Source organism: Pseudophryne corroboree, unplaced genomic scaffold (genome assembly GCF_028390025.1).
Source record: "Pseudophryne corroboree isolate aPseCor3 unplaced genomic scaffold, aPseCor3.hap2 scaffold_571, whole genome shotgun sequence".
Taxonomy (NCBI): Eukaryota; Metazoa; Chordata; class Amphibia; order Anura; family Myobatrachidae; genus Pseudophryne; species Pseudophryne corroboree.
The window spans coordinates 97,791-113,016 of record NW_026970170.1 but is presented as its reverse complement, the minus strand read 5'-3'; the positions used below and the strand labels follow the sequence as shown (position 1 = coordinate 113,016).

At 47.9% G+C, this 15,226-nt stretch overlaps 19 non-coding genes and 2 pseudogenes across 19 annotated transcripts; 4 read left to right on the top strand and 17 right to left on the bottom strand.

The window, feature by feature from the left end:
* Positions 1 to 195: 195 nt before the first annotated feature.
* On the bottom strand, positions 196 to 358 carry LOC135033332 (U1 spliceosomal RNA). The gene has a single exon (XR_010228721.1). It is a non-coding gene; the product is annotated as a U1 spliceosomal RNA (small nuclear RNA).
* A 152-nt stretch (positions 359 to 510) lies between these two features.
* Positions 511 to 674, bottom strand: LOC135033269 (U1 spliceosomal RNA). The gene has a single exon (XR_010228660.1). It is a non-coding gene; the product is annotated as a U1 spliceosomal RNA (small nuclear RNA).
* Positions 675 to 1,345: 671 nt separating this feature from the next.
* LOC135033357 (U1 spliceosomal RNA) lies at positions 1,346 to 1,508 on the bottom strand. The gene has a single exon (XR_010228737.1). It is a non-coding gene; the product is annotated as a U1 spliceosomal RNA (small nuclear RNA).
* A 153-nt stretch (positions 1,509 to 1,661) lies between these two features.
* LOC135033316 (U1 spliceosomal RNA) lies at positions 1,662 to 1,825 on the bottom strand. Its single transcript, XR_010228705.1, has one exon. It is a non-coding gene; the product is annotated as a U1 spliceosomal RNA (small nuclear RNA).
* A 672-nt stretch (positions 1,826 to 2,497) lies between these two features.
* LOC135033389 (U1 spliceosomal RNA) lies at positions 2,498 to 2,660 on the bottom strand. Its single transcript, XR_010228762.1, has one exon. It is a non-coding gene; the product is annotated as a U1 spliceosomal RNA (small nuclear RNA).
* A 152-nt stretch (positions 2,661 to 2,812) lies between these two features.
* Positions 2,813 to 2,976, bottom strand: LOC135033472 (U1 spliceosomal RNA). Its single transcript, XR_010228836.1, has one exon. It is a non-coding gene; the product is annotated as a U1 spliceosomal RNA (small nuclear RNA).
* Positions 2,977 to 3,674: 698 nt separating this feature from the next.
* LOC135033376 (U1 spliceosomal RNA) lies at positions 3,675 to 3,810 on the bottom strand (annotated as a pseudogene).
* Positions 3,811 to 3,962: 152 nt separating this feature from the next.
* Positions 3,963 to 4,126, bottom strand: LOC135033267 (U1 spliceosomal RNA). Its single transcript, XR_010228658.1, has one exon. It is a non-coding gene; the product is annotated as a U1 spliceosomal RNA (small nuclear RNA).
* Positions 4,127 to 4,741: 615 nt separating this feature from the next.
* On the bottom strand, positions 4,742 to 4,904 carry LOC135033388 (U1 spliceosomal RNA). Its single transcript, XR_010228761.1, has one exon. It is a non-coding gene; the product is annotated as a U1 spliceosomal RNA (small nuclear RNA).
* Positions 4,905 to 5,056: 152 nt separating this feature from the next.
* LOC135033471 (U1 spliceosomal RNA) lies at positions 5,057 to 5,220 on the bottom strand. Its single transcript, XR_010228835.1, has one exon. It is a non-coding gene; the product is annotated as a U1 spliceosomal RNA (small nuclear RNA).
* Positions 5,221 to 5,908: 688 nt separating this feature from the next.
* LOC135033375 (U1 spliceosomal RNA) lies at positions 5,909 to 6,044 on the bottom strand (annotated as a pseudogene).
* Positions 6,045 to 6,196: 152 nt separating this feature from the next.
* On the bottom strand, positions 6,197 to 6,360 carry LOC135033266 (U1 spliceosomal RNA). Its single transcript, XR_010228657.1, has one exon. It is a non-coding gene; the product is annotated as a U1 spliceosomal RNA (small nuclear RNA).
* Positions 6,361 to 6,975: 615 nt separating this feature from the next.
* Positions 6,976 to 7,138, bottom strand: LOC135033387 (U1 spliceosomal RNA). The gene has a single exon (XR_010228760.1). It is a non-coding gene; the product is annotated as a U1 spliceosomal RNA (small nuclear RNA).
* Positions 7,139 to 7,290: 152 nt separating this feature from the next.
* On the bottom strand, positions 7,291 to 7,454 carry LOC135033470 (U1 spliceosomal RNA). The gene has a single exon (XR_010228834.1). It is a non-coding gene; the product is annotated as a U1 spliceosomal RNA (small nuclear RNA).
* A 661-nt stretch (positions 7,455 to 8,115) lies between these two features.
* On the bottom strand, positions 8,116 to 8,278 carry LOC135033403 (U1 spliceosomal RNA). Its single transcript, XR_010228775.1, has one exon. It is a non-coding gene; the product is annotated as a U1 spliceosomal RNA (small nuclear RNA).
* A 152-nt stretch (positions 8,279 to 8,430) lies between these two features.
* Positions 8,431 to 8,594, bottom strand: LOC135033263 (U1 spliceosomal RNA). The gene has a single exon (XR_010228654.1). It is a non-coding gene; the product is annotated as a U1 spliceosomal RNA (small nuclear RNA).
* Positions 8,595 to 9,265: 671 nt separating this feature from the next.
* On the bottom strand, positions 9,266 to 9,428 carry LOC135033399 (U1 spliceosomal RNA). The gene has a single exon (XR_010228771.1). It is a non-coding gene; the product is annotated as a U1 spliceosomal RNA (small nuclear RNA).
* Positions 9,429 to 9,572: 144 nt separating this feature from the next.
* On the top strand, positions 9,573 to 9,688 carry LOC135033429 (U5 spliceosomal RNA). Its single transcript, XR_010228794.1, has one exon. It is a non-coding gene; the product is annotated as a U5 spliceosomal RNA (small nuclear RNA).
* A 270-nt stretch (positions 9,689 to 9,958) lies between these two features.
* Positions 9,959 to 10,074, top strand: LOC135033427 (U5 spliceosomal RNA). Its single transcript, XR_010228792.1, has one exon. It is a non-coding gene; the product is annotated as a U5 spliceosomal RNA (small nuclear RNA).
* Positions 10,075 to 10,360: 286 nt separating this feature from the next.
* LOC135033431 (U5 spliceosomal RNA) lies at positions 10,361 to 10,476 on the top strand. The gene has a single exon (XR_010228796.1). It is a non-coding gene; the product is annotated as a U5 spliceosomal RNA (small nuclear RNA).
* Positions 10,477 to 10,750: 274 nt separating this feature from the next.
* On the top strand, positions 10,751 to 10,866 carry LOC135033437 (U5 spliceosomal RNA). The gene has a single exon (XR_010228802.1). It is a non-coding gene; the product is annotated as a U5 spliceosomal RNA (small nuclear RNA).
* Positions 10,867 to 15,226: the final 4,360 nt, after the last annotated feature.

Genomic DNA, 15,226 nt, shown 5'->3' with positions numbered 1-15,226 from the left:
AGCTGCTCTGTACGGCAAGTAAAAGGGTGTGGGCCCTGCAGCACTACCTGTAGTTCGCATTGTGCGTTGGAAGGCACAAAGTAAGCAGACGGGAGAAGTCAGGATAGTGCGCAAGGGCATAGAAGGGAGCGGCTCAAGAAAACAGAAGTGGAAACAGACAGCAAACTAGGCTGGAGAGAGACCTGAGACAAAGAGATCTGAATTATACGAGCGCCGACCAGGGGAAACACAAATTATGCAGTCAAGTTTCCCACATTTGGGGAAATCGCAGGAGCAGCACACCCAGAGTGCAATGGGTGAGCCTTGCCCTGGGAGAAGCACCTTCATGATCATAGTATCTCACCTGGCAGGTATGTAGGAGTTGGGCTAGAGCTGGGGAGGGTCGCTGCTCGGGTACCACCCTGTCAAGTGAAGGAGATCAAACTGAGGCAGCACAATGGAACTCTCGAAAGAAGAACAAGGCTAGAGTAAGATCTGAGACAAAGAAATCTGACTTTTACCAGAGCTGACCAGAGGAAAACACAAAAACAGTCCCCCACTACCACAAATAATGCAGTTGAGTTTCCCACATTTGGGGAAATCACAGGGGTCAGCATACCCAGAATGCAATGAATGAACCTCACCCTGGGAGAACAATCTTTATGACCATGGTATCTCCTATGCAAAATAAGTATGATTTGGGATAGGGCTGGGGAGGGCCGCTGCTCAGGCACATCTCTGTCAAGTAAAGGAGATTCAACTGAGGCAGCACAAGGGAACTCTCATCTGGGGACAACAACTGCAGGGAGAACACATATTTTCAGATGAACATGGGAGGGCAGAAGGCTGCCTAATACTGAAGCACGCCCAAACAACAAACCAAATGCAACAACTAGTACAAGCATTCCTGGGGGAAGGTCTGCAGAAGACGGATTTGCATACGGTGATGTCATCCAAGCAGTGGGCCAAAGTTGGCTGGAACCCTCATCTGCATATGAAAAGAGAAAAGGGGTATGCAGGGCATGGCGGCCTTTTGCGGCGCTTGGATGACCCTTAGTTCGCATTAAACACCCCCACCCTCCTTCGGTGTGGGGCTCATGTTGGCCATGCCCCAGCCCCTGAAGCATTCAAGCTGATTTCTTGCAGCAGCTTGGCACTGTAACAGCTCCAGAGCTGCTCTGTACGGCAAGTAAAAGGGTGTGGGCCCTGCAGCACTACCTGTAGTTTGCATTGTGCATTGGAAGGCACAAAGTAAGCAGACGGGAGAAGTAAGGATAGTGCGCAAGGCCATAGAATGGAGCGGCTTAAGAAAAGAGAAGTGGAAACAGACAGCAAACTAGGCTGGAGAGAGACCTGAGACAAAGAGATCTGAATTATACGAGAGCCGACCAGGGGAAACACAAATTATGCAGTCAAGTTTCCCACATTTGGGGAAATCGCAGGAGCAGCACACCCAGAGTGCAATGGGTGAGCCTTGCCCTGGGAGAAGCACCTACGTGATCATAGTATCTCACCTGGCAGGTAAGTAGGAGTTGGGCTAGAGCTGGGGAGGGTCGCTGCTCGGGTACCCCCCCTGTCAAGTGAAGGAGATCCAACTGAGGCAGCACAAGGGAATTCTCGAAAGAAGAACAAGGCTAGAGGAAGATCTGAGACAAAGAAATCTGACTTTTACCAGAGCTGACCAGAGGAAAACACAAACACAGTCCCCCACTACCACAATTAATGCTGTCGAGTTTCCCACATTTGGGGAAATCACAGGGGTCAGCATACCCAGAATGCAATGAATGAACCTCACACTGGGAGAATAATCTTCATGACCATGGTCTCTCCTATGCAAAATAAGTATGATTTGGGATAGGGCTGGGGAGGGCCGCTGCTCAGGCACATCTCTGTCAAGTAAAGGAGATTCAACTGAGGCAGCATAAGGGAACTCTCATCTGGGGACAACAACTGCAGGGAGAACACATATTTTCAGATGAACATGGGAGGGCAGAAGGCTGCCTAATACTGAAGCACCCCCAAACAACAAACCAAATGCAACAACTAGTGCAAGCATTCCTGGGGGAAGGCCTGCAGCAGATGGATTTGCATATGGTGATGTCATCCAAAGCAGTGGGTCAAAGTTGGCTTCAACCCTCGTCTGCATATGAAAAGAGAAAAGGGGCGTGCAGGGCATGGCGGCCTTTTGCGGCACTTGGATGACCCCTAGTTCGCATTAAACACCTCCACCCTCCTTCGGTGTGGGGCTCATGTTGGCTATGCCCCAGCCCCTGAAGCATTCAAGCTGATTTCTTGCAGTAGCTGGGCACTGTAACTGCTCCAGAGCTGCTCTGTACGGCAAGTAAAAGGGTGTGGGCCCTGCAGCACTACCTGTAGTTTGCATTGTGCATTGGAAGGCACAAAGTAAGCAGACGGGAGAAGTAAGGATAGTGCGCAAGGCCATAGAATGGAGCGGCTTAAGAAAAGAGAAGTGGAAACAGACAGCAAACTAGGCTGGAGAGAGACCTGAGACAAAGAGATCTGAATTATACGAGAGCCGACCAGGGGAAACACAAATTATGCAGTCAAGTTTCCCACATTTGGGGAAATCGCAGGGGCAGCACATCCAGAGTGCAATGGGTGAGCCTTGCCCTGGGAGAAGCACCTTCATGATTATAGTATCTCACCTGGCAGGTAAGTAGAAGTTGGGCTAGAGCTGGGGAGAGTCGCTGCACGGGCATCCCCCTGTCAAGTGAAGGAGATCCAACTGAGGCAGCACAAGGGAACTCTCGAAAGAAGAACAAGGCTAGAGGAAGATCTGAAACAAAGAAATCTGACTTTTACCAGAGCTGACCAGAGGAAAGCACAAACACAGTCCCCCACTACCACAAATAATGCAGTTGAGTTTCCCACATTTGGGGAAATCACAGGGGTCAGCATACCCAGAATGCAATGAATGAACCTCACCCTGGGAGAACAATCTTCAAGACCATGGTCTCTCCTATGCAAAATAAGTATGATTTGGGATAGGGCTGGGGAGGGCCGCTGCTCAGGCACATCTCTGTCAAGTAAAGGAGATTCAGCTGAGGCAGCACAAGGGAACTCTCATCTGGGGACAACAACTGCAGGGAGAACACATATTTTCAGATGAACATGGGAGGGCAGAAGGCTGCCTAATACTGAAGCACCCCCAAACAACAAACCAAATGCAACAACTAGTGCAAGCATTCCTGGGGGAAGGCCTGCAGCAGATGGATTTGCATATGGTGATGCCATCCAAGCAGTGGGTCAAAGTTGGCTTCAACCCTCGTCTGCATATGAAAAGAGAAAAGGGGCGTGCAGGGCATGGCGGCCTTTTGCGGCGCTTGGATGACCCCTAGTTCGCATTACACACCTCCACCCTCCTTCGGTGTGGGGCTCATGTTGGCTATGCCCCAGCCCCTGAAGCATTCAAGCTGATTTCTTGCAGCAGCTCGGCACTGTAACTGCTCCAGAGCTGCTCTGTAAGGCAAGTAAAAGGGTGTGGGCCCTGCAGCACTACCTGTAGTTTGCATTGTGCGTTGGAAGGCACGAAGTAAGCAGACGGGAGAAGTCAGGATAGTGCGCAAGGGCATAGAAGGGAGCGGCTCAAGAAAAGAGAAGTGGAAACAGACAGCAAACTAGGCTGGAGAGAGACCTGAGACAAAGAGTTCTGAATTATACGAGAGATGACCAAGGGAAACACAAATTATGCAGTCAAGTTTCCCACATTTGGGGAAATCGCAGGGGCAGCACAACCAGAGTGCAATGGGTGAGCCTTGCCCTGGGAGAAGCACCTTCATGATCATAGTATCTCACCTGGCAGGTAAGTAGGAGTTGGGCTAGAGCTGGGGAGGGTCGCTGCTCGGGCACCCCCCTCTCAAGTGAAAGAGATCCAACTGAGGCAGCACAAGGGAACTCTCGAAAGAAGAACAAGGCTAGAGGAAGATCTGATATAAAGAAATCTGATTTTTACCAGAGCTGACCAGAGGAAAGCACAAACACAGTCCCCCACTACCACAAATAATGCAGTCGAGTTTCCCACATTTGGGGAAATCACAGGGGTCAGCATACCCAAAATGCAATGAATGAACCTCACCCTCGGAGAACAATCTTCATGTCCATGGTATCTCCTATGCAAAATAAGTATGATTTGGGATAGGGCTGGGGAGGGCCGCTGCTCAGGCACATCTCTGTCAAGTAAAGGAGATTCAACTGAGGCAGCACAAGGGAACTCCCATCTGGGGACAACAACTGCAGGGAGAACACATATTTTCAGATGAACATGGGAGGGCAGAAGGCTGCCTAATACTGAAGCACCCCCAAACAACAAACCAAATGCAACAACTAGTACAAGCATTCCTGGGGGAAGTTCTGCAGAAGACGGATTTGCATACGGTGATGTCATCCAAGCAGTGGGCCAAAGTTGGCTGGAACCCTCATCTGCATATGAAAAAAGAAAAGGGGTATGCAGGGCATGGCGGCCTTTTGCGGCGCTTGGATGACCCTTAGTTCGCATTAAACACCCCCACCCTCCTTCGGTGTGGGGCTCATGTTTGCTATGCCCCAGCCCCTGAAGCATTCAAGCTGATTTCTTGCAGCAGCTGGGCACTGTAACAGCTCCAGAGCTGCTCTGTACGGCAAGTAAAAGGGTGTGGGCCCTGCAGCACTACCTGTAGTTTGCATTGTGCATTGGAAGGCACTTAAGAAAAGAGAAGTGGAAACAGACAGCAAACTAGGCTGGAGAGAGACCTGAGACAAAGAGATCTGAATTATACGAGAGCCGACCAGGGGAAACACAAATTATGCAGTCAAGTTTCCCACATTTGGGGAAATCGCAGGGGCAGCACATCCAGAGTGCAATGGGTGAGCCTTGCCCTGGGAGAAGCACCTTCATGATTATAGTATCTCACCTGGCAGGTAAGTAGAAGTTGGGCTAGAGCTGGGGAGAGTCGCTGCACGGGCACCCCCCTGTCAAGTGAAGGAGATCCAACTGAGGCAGCACAAGGGAACTCTCGAAAGAAGAACAAGGCTAGAGGAAGATCTGAAACAAAGAAATCTGACTTTTACCAGAGCTGACCAGAGGAAAGCACAAACACAGTCCCCCACTACCACAAATAATGCAGTTGAGTTTCCCACATTTGGGGAAATCACAGGGGTCAGCATACCCAGAATGCAATGAATGAACCTCACCCTGGGAGAACAATCTTCAAGACCATGGTCTCTCCTATGCAAAATAAGTATGATTTGGGATAGGGCTTGGGAGGGCCGCTGCTCAGGCACATCTCTTTCAAGTAAAGGAGATTCAACTGAGGCAGCACAAGGGAACTCTCATCTGGGGACAACAACTGCAGGGAGAACACATATTTTCAGATGAACATGGGAGGGCCTAATACTGAAGCACCCCCAAACAACAAACCAAATGCAACAACTAGTGCAAGCATTCCTGGGGGAAGGCCTGCAGCAGATGGATTTGCATATGGTGATGCCATCCAAGCAGTGGGTCAAAGTTGGCTTCAACCCTCGTCTGCATATGAAAAGAGAAAAGGGGCGTGCAGGGCATGGCGGCCTTTTGCGGCGCTTGGATGACCCCTAGTTCGCATTACACACCTCCACCCTCCTTCGGTGTGGGGCTCATGTTGGCTATGCCCCAGCCCCTGAAGCATTCAAGCTGATTTCTTGCAGCAGCTGGGCACTGTAACTGCTCCAGAGCTGCTCTGTAAGGCAAGTAAAAGGGTGTGGGCCCTGCAGCACTACCTGTAGTTTGCATTGTGCGTTGGAAGGCACGAAGTAAGCAGACGGGAAAAGTCAGGATAGTGCGCAAGGGCATAGAAGGGAGCGGCTCAAGAAAAGAGAAGTGGAAACAGACAGCAAACTAGGCTGGAGAGAGACCTGAGACAAAGAGTTCTGAATTATACGAGAGATGACCAAGGGAAACACAAATTATGCAGTCAAGTTTCCCACATTTGGGGAAATCGCAGGGGCAGCACAACCAGAGTGCAATGGGTGAGCCTTGCCCTGGGAGAAGCACCTTCATGATCATAGTATCTCACCTGGCAGGTAAGTAGGAGTTGGGCTAGAGCTGGGGAGGGTCGCTGCTCGGGCACCCCCCTCTCAAGTGAAAGAGATCCAACTGAGGCAGCACAAGGGAACTCTCGAAAGAAGAACAAGGCTAGAGGAAGATCTGATATAAAGAAATCTGATTTTTACCAGAGCTGACCAGAGGAAAGCACAAACACAGTCCCCCACTACCACAAATAATGCAGTCGAGTTTCCCACATTTGGGGAAATCACAGGGGTCAGCATACCCAAAATGCAATGAATGAACCTCACCCTCGGAGAACAATCTTCATGTCCATGGTATCTCCTATGCAAAATAAGTATGATTTGGGATAGGGCTGGGGAGGGCCGCTGCTCAGGCACATCTCTGTCAAGTAAAGGAGATTCAACTGAGGCAGCACAAGGGAACTCCCATCTGGGGACAACAACTGCAGGGAGAACACATATTTTCAGATGAACATGGGAGGGCAGAAGGCTGCCTAATACTGAAGCACCCCCAAACAACAAACCAAATGCAACAACTAGTACAAGCATTCCTGGGGGAAGTTCTGCAGAAGACGGATTTGCATACGGTGATGTCATCCAAGCAGTGGGCCAAAGTTGGCTGGAACCCTTATCTGCATATGAAAAAAGAAAAGGGGTATGCAGGGCATGGCGGCCTTTTGCGGCGCTTGGATGACCCTTAGTTCGCATTAAACACCCCCACCCTCCTTCGGTGTGGGGCTCATGTTTGCTATGCCCCAGCCCCTGAAGCATTCAAGCTGATTTCTTGCAGCAGCTGGGCACTGTAACAGCTCCAGAGCTGCTCTGTACGGCAAGTAAAAGGGTGTGGGCCCTGCAGCACTACCTGTAGTTTGCATTGTGCATTGGAAGGCACTTAAGAAAAGAGAAGTGGAAACAGACAGCAAACTAGGCTGGAGAGAGACCTGAGACAAAGAGATCTGAATTATACGAGAGCCGACCAGGGGAAACACAAATTATGCAGTCAAGTTTCCCACATTTGGGGAAATCGCAGGGGCAGCACATCCAGAGTGCAATGGGTGAGCCTTGCCCTGGGAGAAGCACCTTCATGATTATAGTATCTCACCTGGCAGGTAAGTAGAAGTTGGGCTAGAGCTGGGGAGAGTCGCTGCACGGGCACCCCCCTGTCAAGTGAAGGAGATCCAACTGAGGCAGCACAAGGGAACTCTCGAAAGAAGAACAAGGCTAGAGGAAGATCTGAAACAAAGAAATCTGACTTTTACCAGAGCTGACCAGAGGAAAGCACAAACACAGTCCCCCACTACCACAAATAATGCAGTTGAGTTTCCCACATTTGGGGAAATCACAGGGGTCAGCATACCCAGAATGCAATGAATGAACCTCACCCTGGGAGAACAATCTTCAAGACCATGGTCTCTCCTATGCAAAATAAGTATGATTTGGGATAGGGCTTGGGAGGGCCGCTGCTCAGGCACATCTCTTTCAAGTAAAGGAGATTCAACTGAGGCAGCACAAGGGAACTCTCATCTGGGGACAACAACTGCAGGGAGAACACATATTTTCAGATGAACATGGGAGGGCCTAATACTGAAGCACCCCCAAACAACAAACCAAATGCAACAACTAGTGCAAGCATTCCTGGGGGAAGGCCTGCAGCAGATGGATTTGCATATGGTGATGCCATCCAAGCAGTGGGTCAAAGTTGGCTTCAACCCTCGTCTGCATATGAAAAGAGAAAAGGGGCGTGCAGGGCATGGCGGCCTTTTGCGGCGCTTGGATGACCCCTAGTTCGCATTACACACCTCCACCCTCCTTCGGTGTGGGGCTCATGTTGGCTATGCCCCAGCCCCTGAAGCATTCAAGCTGATTTCTTGCAGCAGCTGGGCACTGTAACTGCTCCAGAGCTGCTCTGTAAGGCAAGTAAAAGGGTGTGGGCCCTGCAGCACTACCTGTAGTTTGCATTGTGCATTGGAAGGCACGAAGTAAGCAGACGGGAGAAGTCAGGATAGTGCGCAAGGGCATAGAAGGGAGCGGCTCAAGAAAAGAGAAGTGGAAACAGACAGCAAACTAGGCTGGAGAGAGACCTGAGACAAAGAGATCTGAATTATACGAGAGATGACCAAGGGAAACACAAATTATGCAGTCAAGTTTCCCACATTTGGGGAAATCGCAGGGGCAGCACAACCAGAGTGCAATGGGTGAGCCTTGCCCTGGGAGAAGCACCTCCATGATCATAGTATCTCACCTGGCAGGTAAGTAGGAGTTGGGCTAGAGCTGGGGAGGGTCGCTGCTCGGGCACCCCCCTCTCAAGTGAAAGAGATCCAACTGAGGCAGCACAAGGGAACTCTCGAAAGAAGAACAAGGCTAGAGGAAGATCTGATATAAAGAAATCTGATTTTTACCAGAGCTGACCAGAGGAAAGCACAAACACAGTCCCCCACTACCACAAATAATGCAGTCGAGTTTCCCACATTTGGGGAAATCACAGGGGTCAGCATACCCAGAATGCAATGAATGAACCTCACCCTGGGAGAACAATCTTCATGACCATGGTATCGCCTATGCAAAATAAGTATGATTTGGGATAGGGCTGGGGAGGGCCGCTGCTCAGGCACATCTCTGTCAAGTAAAGGAGATTCAACTGAGGCAGCACAAGGGAACTCTCATCTGGGGACAACAACTGCAGGGAGATCACATATTTTCAGATGAACATGGGAGGGCAGAAGGCTGCCTAATACTGAAGCACCCCCAAACAACAAACCAAATGCAACAACTAGTGCAAGCATTCCTGGGGGAAGGCCTGCAGCAGATGGATTTGCATATGGTGATGTCATCCAAACAGTGGGTCAAAGTTGGCTTCAACCCTCGTCTGCATATGAAAAGAGACAAGGGGCGTGCAGGGCATGGCGGCCTTTTGCGGCGCTTGGATGACCCCTAGTTCGCATTACACACCTCCACCCTCCTTCGGTGTGGGGCTCATGTTGGCTATGCCCCAGCCCCTGAAGCATTCAAGCTGATTTCTTGCAGCAGCTGGGCACTGTAACTGCTCCAGAGACGCTCTGTAAGGCAAGTAAAAGGGTGTGGGCCCTGCAGCACTACCTGTAGTTTGCATTGTGCGTTGGAAGGCACGAAGTAAGCAGACGGGAGAAGTCAGGATAGTGCGCAAGGGCATAGAAGGGAGCGGCTCAAGAAAAGAGAAGTGGAAACAGACAGCAAACTAGGCTGGAGAGAGACCTGAGACAAAGAGATCTGAATTATACGAGAGCCGACCAGGGGAAACACAAATTATGCAGTCAAGTTTCCCACATTTGGGGAAAACGCAGAAGCAGCACACCCAGAGTGCAATGGGTGAGCCTTGCCCTGGGAGAAGCACCTTCATGATCATAGTATCTCACCTGGCAGGTAAGTAGGAGTTGGGCTAGAGCTGGGGAGGGTCGCTGCTCGAGCATCCCCCTGTCAAGTAAAGGAGATTCAACTGAGGCAGCACAAGGGAACTCTCATCTGGGGACAACAACTGCAGGGAGAACACATATTTTCAGATAAAAATCTTGGTCATGCTCTGGTTTCTCTTCAGAACGAACAAATCTTTCGCCTTTTACTAAAGATTTCCGTGGAGAGGAGCAAAACCGAGTTTTATCTCAATTTTTGCATGCCCCATCTTTTTGGGGTTTCTTTTATCGGTTTAAAGATAGAATGAGTGTGCTTTAATGTAAGCTCATTTGCATAGAAATGACAGTAAATGTTTGTTTCTTTTCAAACAGAACTTTCTTGACCATGCTACTTGCTTGAAAGATCTGGGAGCACATGGAATACAGTACAAACCATGCTTATAGCAAGGAGAAGACAGGTGAGAAATCTGCTTTCTTTCAAATTGGGCGCTCACTTTGATCTGAATGAGGACTGCTGGCACGGCACTCAGGCGACAGGTGGAATCTTGGTCATGCTCTGGTTTCTCTTCAGAACGAACAAATCTTTCGCCTTTTACTAAAGATTTCCGTGGAGAGGAGCAAAACTGAGTTTTATCTCAATTTTTGCATGCCCCATATTATTGGGGTTTCTTTTATCGGATTAAAGACAGAACGAGTGTGCTTTCTTGTTAGCTTTAATGTAAGTTTATTTGCATAACAATGACAATAAATGCCTGTTTCTTTTCAAGCAGAACTTTCTTGACCATACTAATTGCTTGAAAGATCTGGGAGCACATGGAAAAGAGTACAAACCATGCTTATAGCAAGGGGAAGCCTGGTGAGAAATCTGCTTTCTTTCTTTCAAATTGGGTGCTCACTTTGAGCTGAATGAGGACTGCTGGCATGGCACTCAGGCGACAGGTGGAATCTTGGTCATGCTCTGGTTTCTCTTCAGAACGAACAAATCTTTCGCCTTTTACTAAAGATTTCCGTGGAGAGGAGCAAAACTGAGTTTTATCTCAATTTTTGCATGCCCCGTCTTATTGGGGTTTCTTTTATCAGTTTAAAGATAGAACGAGTGTGCTTTAATGTAAGCTCATTTGCATAGAAATGACAGTAAATGTTTGTTTCTTTTCAAACAGAACTTTCTTGACTATACTAATTGCTTGAAAGATCTGGGAGCACATGGAAAAGAGTACAAACCATGTTTATAGCAAGGGGAAGCCTGGTGAGAAATCTGCTTTCTTTCTTTCAAAGTTGGTGCTCACTTTGAGCTGAATGAGGACTGCTGGCATGGCACTCAGGCGACAGGTAGAATCTTGGTCATGCTGTGGTTTCTCTTCAGAACGAACAAATCTTTCGCCTTTTACTAAAGATTTCCGTGGAGAGGAGCAAAACTGAGTTTTATCTCAATTTTTGCATGCCCCATCTTATTGGGGTTTTATTTTATCGGTTTAAAGATAGAACGAGTGTGCTTTAATGTAAGCTCATTTGCATAGAAATGACAGTAAATGTTTGTTTCTTTTCAAACAGAACTTTCTTGACCACACTAATTGTTTGAAAGATCTGGGAGCACATGGAAAAGAGTACAAACCATGTTTATAGCAAGGGGAAGCTGTCACAACTGAGGGCCTGAGCTGACGGGAGGCAGCCTCAGTTGTAGGGGCTGAGATGTACCGGAACCTGGGAGGTTGTATCAGACCCCTGGACATGTAAGTAACATAAATAATAAATGCCCGAAGGCGTGACCACGACAACTTGGATAAAAGTCAATGATGTTTATTATGACAACTCCGCAACACAGCAGCAGTAAAAGAAAACGTAAAAGTCAGCAAAGAATAAATACAGTTCCTGGGTACTACAGGATGGCAGGAGCCACAGGGCACTGGTAGTGTGAGATAGTTCTTATGATCTTCTAGATGGAAAGTCCTTACCAGGCCCGACTGTAGCAATGGAGATAACCCAGGATTGTGCCAGCTGGTGTTCCAGGAAAAGCTGGGTTGCTGAAGATAAAACAGCTGCTGTGGATACTGGCTGGAACCTGACTGTTGTTAGCACGTAGTGGATACTGGCTGGAACCAGTTAAATAATAAATGAACTTGGGAGCGATGAAATATGAACTGAAATGTAGAACTTGAGAGCGGAGAAATAATAATACCGGTGGAGAGTGGTAAAGTGTAGAAAGGACTAGAGATGAGCGGGTTCGGTTTCTCTGAATCCGAACCCGCACGAACTTCATGTTTTTTTCACGGGTCCGAGCAGACTCGGATCCTCCCGCCTTGCTCGGTTAACCCGAGCGCGCCCGAACGTCATCATGACGCTGTCGGATTCTCGCGAGACTCGGATTCTATATAAGGAGCCGCGCGTCGCCGCCATTTTCACACGTGCATTGAGATTGATAGGGAGAGGACGTGGCTGGCGTCCTCTCCATTTAGATTAGGGTTGAGAGAGAGAGAGAGAGATTGACCCGAGGCTGTGATACTGTAGAAGAGAGTGCAGAGTTTAGTGACTGACGACCACAGTGACCACCAGACAGTGCAGTTGTTTGTTTTATTTAATATATCCGTTCTCTGCCTGAAAAAAACGATACACACAGTGACTCAGTCACATACCATATCTGTGTGCACTGCTCAGCCCAGTGTGCTGCATCAATGTATATATATATATCTGACTGTGCTCAGCTCACACAGCTTATAATTGTGGGGGAGACTGGGGAGCACTGCAGTGCCAGTTATAGGTTATAGCAGGAGCCAGGAGTACATAATATTATATTAAAATTAAACAGTGCACACTTTTGCTGCAGGAGTGCCACTGCCAGTGTGACTAGTGACCAGTGACCTGACCACCAGTATATATAATATTAGTAGTATACTATCTCTTTATCAACCAGTCTATATTAGCAGCAGACACAGTACAGTGCGGTAGTTCACGGCTGTGGCTACCTCTGTGTCGGCACTCGGCAGCCCGTCCATAATTGTATATACCACCTAACCGTGGTTTTTTTTTTCTTTCTTTATAGTCATACTAGTTACGAGTATACTATCTCTTTATCAACCAGTCTATATTAGCAGCAGACACAGTACAGTGCGGCAGTTCACGGCTGTGGCTACCTCTGTGTCGGCACTCGGCAGCCCGTCCATAATTGTATATACCACCTAACCGTGGTTTTTTTTCCTTTCTTTATACATACATACTAGTTACGAGTATACTATCTCTTTATCAACCAGTCTATATTAGCAGCAGACACAGTACAGTGCGGTAGTTCACGGCTGTGGCTACCTCTGTGTCGGCACTCGGCAGCCCGTCCATAATTGTATATACCACCTAACCGTGGTTTTTTTTTCTTTCTTTATACATACATACTAGTTACGAGTATACTATCTCTTTATCAACCAGTCTATATATTAGCAGCAGACACAGTACAGTGCGGTAGTTCACGGCTGTGGCTACCTCTGTGTCGGCACTCGGCAGCCCGTCCATAATTGTATATACCACCTAACCGTGGTTTTTTTTTCTTTCTTTATACATACATACTAGTTACGAGTATACTATCTCTTTATCAACCAGTCTATATATTAGCAGCAGACACAGTACAGTGCGGTAGTTCACGGCTGTGGCTACCTCTGTGTCGGCACTCGGCAGCCCGTCCATAATTGTATATACCACCTAACCGTGGTTTTTTTTTCTTTCTTTATACATACATACTAGTTACGAGTATACTATCTCTTTATCAACCAGTCTATATTAGCAGCAGACACAGTACAGTGCGGTAGTTCACGGCTGTGGCTACCTCTGTGTCGGCACTCGGCAGCCCGTCCATAATTGTATATACCACCTAACCGTGGTTTTTTTTTCTTTCTTTATACATACATACTAGTTACGAGTATACTATCTCTTTATCAACCAGTCTATATATTAGCAGCAGACACAGTACAGTGCGGTAGTTCACGGCTGTGGCTACCTCTGTGTCGGCACTCGGCAGCCCGTCCATAATTGTATATACCACCTAACCGTGGTTTTTTTTTCTTTCTTTATACATACATACTAGTTATGAGTATACTATCTCTTTATCAACCAGTCTATATATTAGCAGCAGACACAGTACAGTGCGGTAGTTCACGGCTGTGGCTACCTCTGTGTCGGCACTCGGCAGCCCGTCCATAATTGTATATACCACCTAACCGTGGTTTTTTTTTCTTTCTTTATACATACATACTAGTTACGAGTATACTATCTCTTTATCAACCAGTCTATATATTAGCAGCAGACACAGTACAGTGCGGTAGTTCACGGCTGTGGCTACCTCTGTGTCGGCACTCGGCAGCCCGTCCATAATTGTATATACCACCTAACCGTGGTTTTTTTTTCTTTCTTTATAGTCATACTAGTTACGAGTATACTATCTCTTTATCAACCAGTCTATATTAGCAGCAGACACAGTACAGTGCGGTAGTTCACGGCTGTGGCTACCTCTGTGTCGGCACTCGGCAGCCCGTCCATAATTGTATATACCACCTAACCGTGGTTTTTTTTTCTTTCTTTATACATACATACTAGTTACGAGTATACTATCTCTTTATCAACCAGTCTATATATTAGCAGCAGACACAGTACAGTGCGGTAGTTCACGGCTGTGGCTACCTCTGTGTCGGCACTCGGCAGCCCGTCCATAATTGTATATACCACCTAACCGTGGTTTTTTTTTCTTTCTTTATACATACATACTAGTTACGAGTATACTATCTCTTTATCAACCAGTCTATATATTAGCAGCAGACACAGTACAGTGCGGTAGTTCACGGCTGTGGCTACCTCTGTGTCGGCACTCGGCAGCCCGTCCATAATTGTATATACCACCTAACTGTGGTTTTTTTTTCTTTCTTTATACATACATACTAGTTACGAGTATACTATCTCTTTATCAACCAGTCTATATATTAGCAGCAGACACAGTACAGTGCGGTAGTTCACGGCTGTGGCTACCTCTGTGTCGGCACTCGGCAGCCCGTCCATAATTGTATACTAGTATCCAATCCATCCATCTCCATTGTTTACCTGAGGTGCCTTTTAGTTGTGCCTATTAAAATATGGAGAACAAAAATGTTGAGGTTCCAAAATTAGGGAAAGATCAAGATCCACTTCCACCTCGTGCTGAAGCTGCTGCCACTAGTCATGGCCGAGACGATGAAATGCCAGCAACGTCGTCTGCCAAGGCCGATGCCCAATGTCATAGTACAGAGCATGTCAAATCCAAAACACCAAATATCAGTAAAAAAAGGACTCCAAAACCTAAAATAAAATTGTCGGAGGAGAAGCGTAAACTTGCCAATATGCCATTTACCACACGGAGTGGCAAGGAACGGCTGAGGCCCTGGCCTATGTTCATGGCTAGTGGTTCAGCTTCACATGAGGATGGAAGCACTCAGCCTCTCGCTAGAAAAATGAAAAGACTAAAGCTGGCAAAAGCAGTAGCACCGCAAAGAACTGTGCGTTCTTCGAAATCCCAAATCCACAAGGAGAGTCCGACTCCAATTGTGTCGGTTGCGATGCCTGACCTTCCCAACACTGGACGTGAAGAGCATGCGCCTTCCACCATTTGCACGCCCCCTGCAAGTGATGGAAGGAGCACCCGCAGTCCAGTTCCTGATAGTCAGATTGAAGATGTCAGTGTTGAAGTACACCAGGATGAGGAGGATATGGGTGTTGCTGGCGCTGGGGAGGAAATTGACCAGGAGGATTCTGATGGTGAGGTGGTTTGTTTAAGTCAGGCACCCGGGGAGACACCTGTTGTCCGTGGTAGG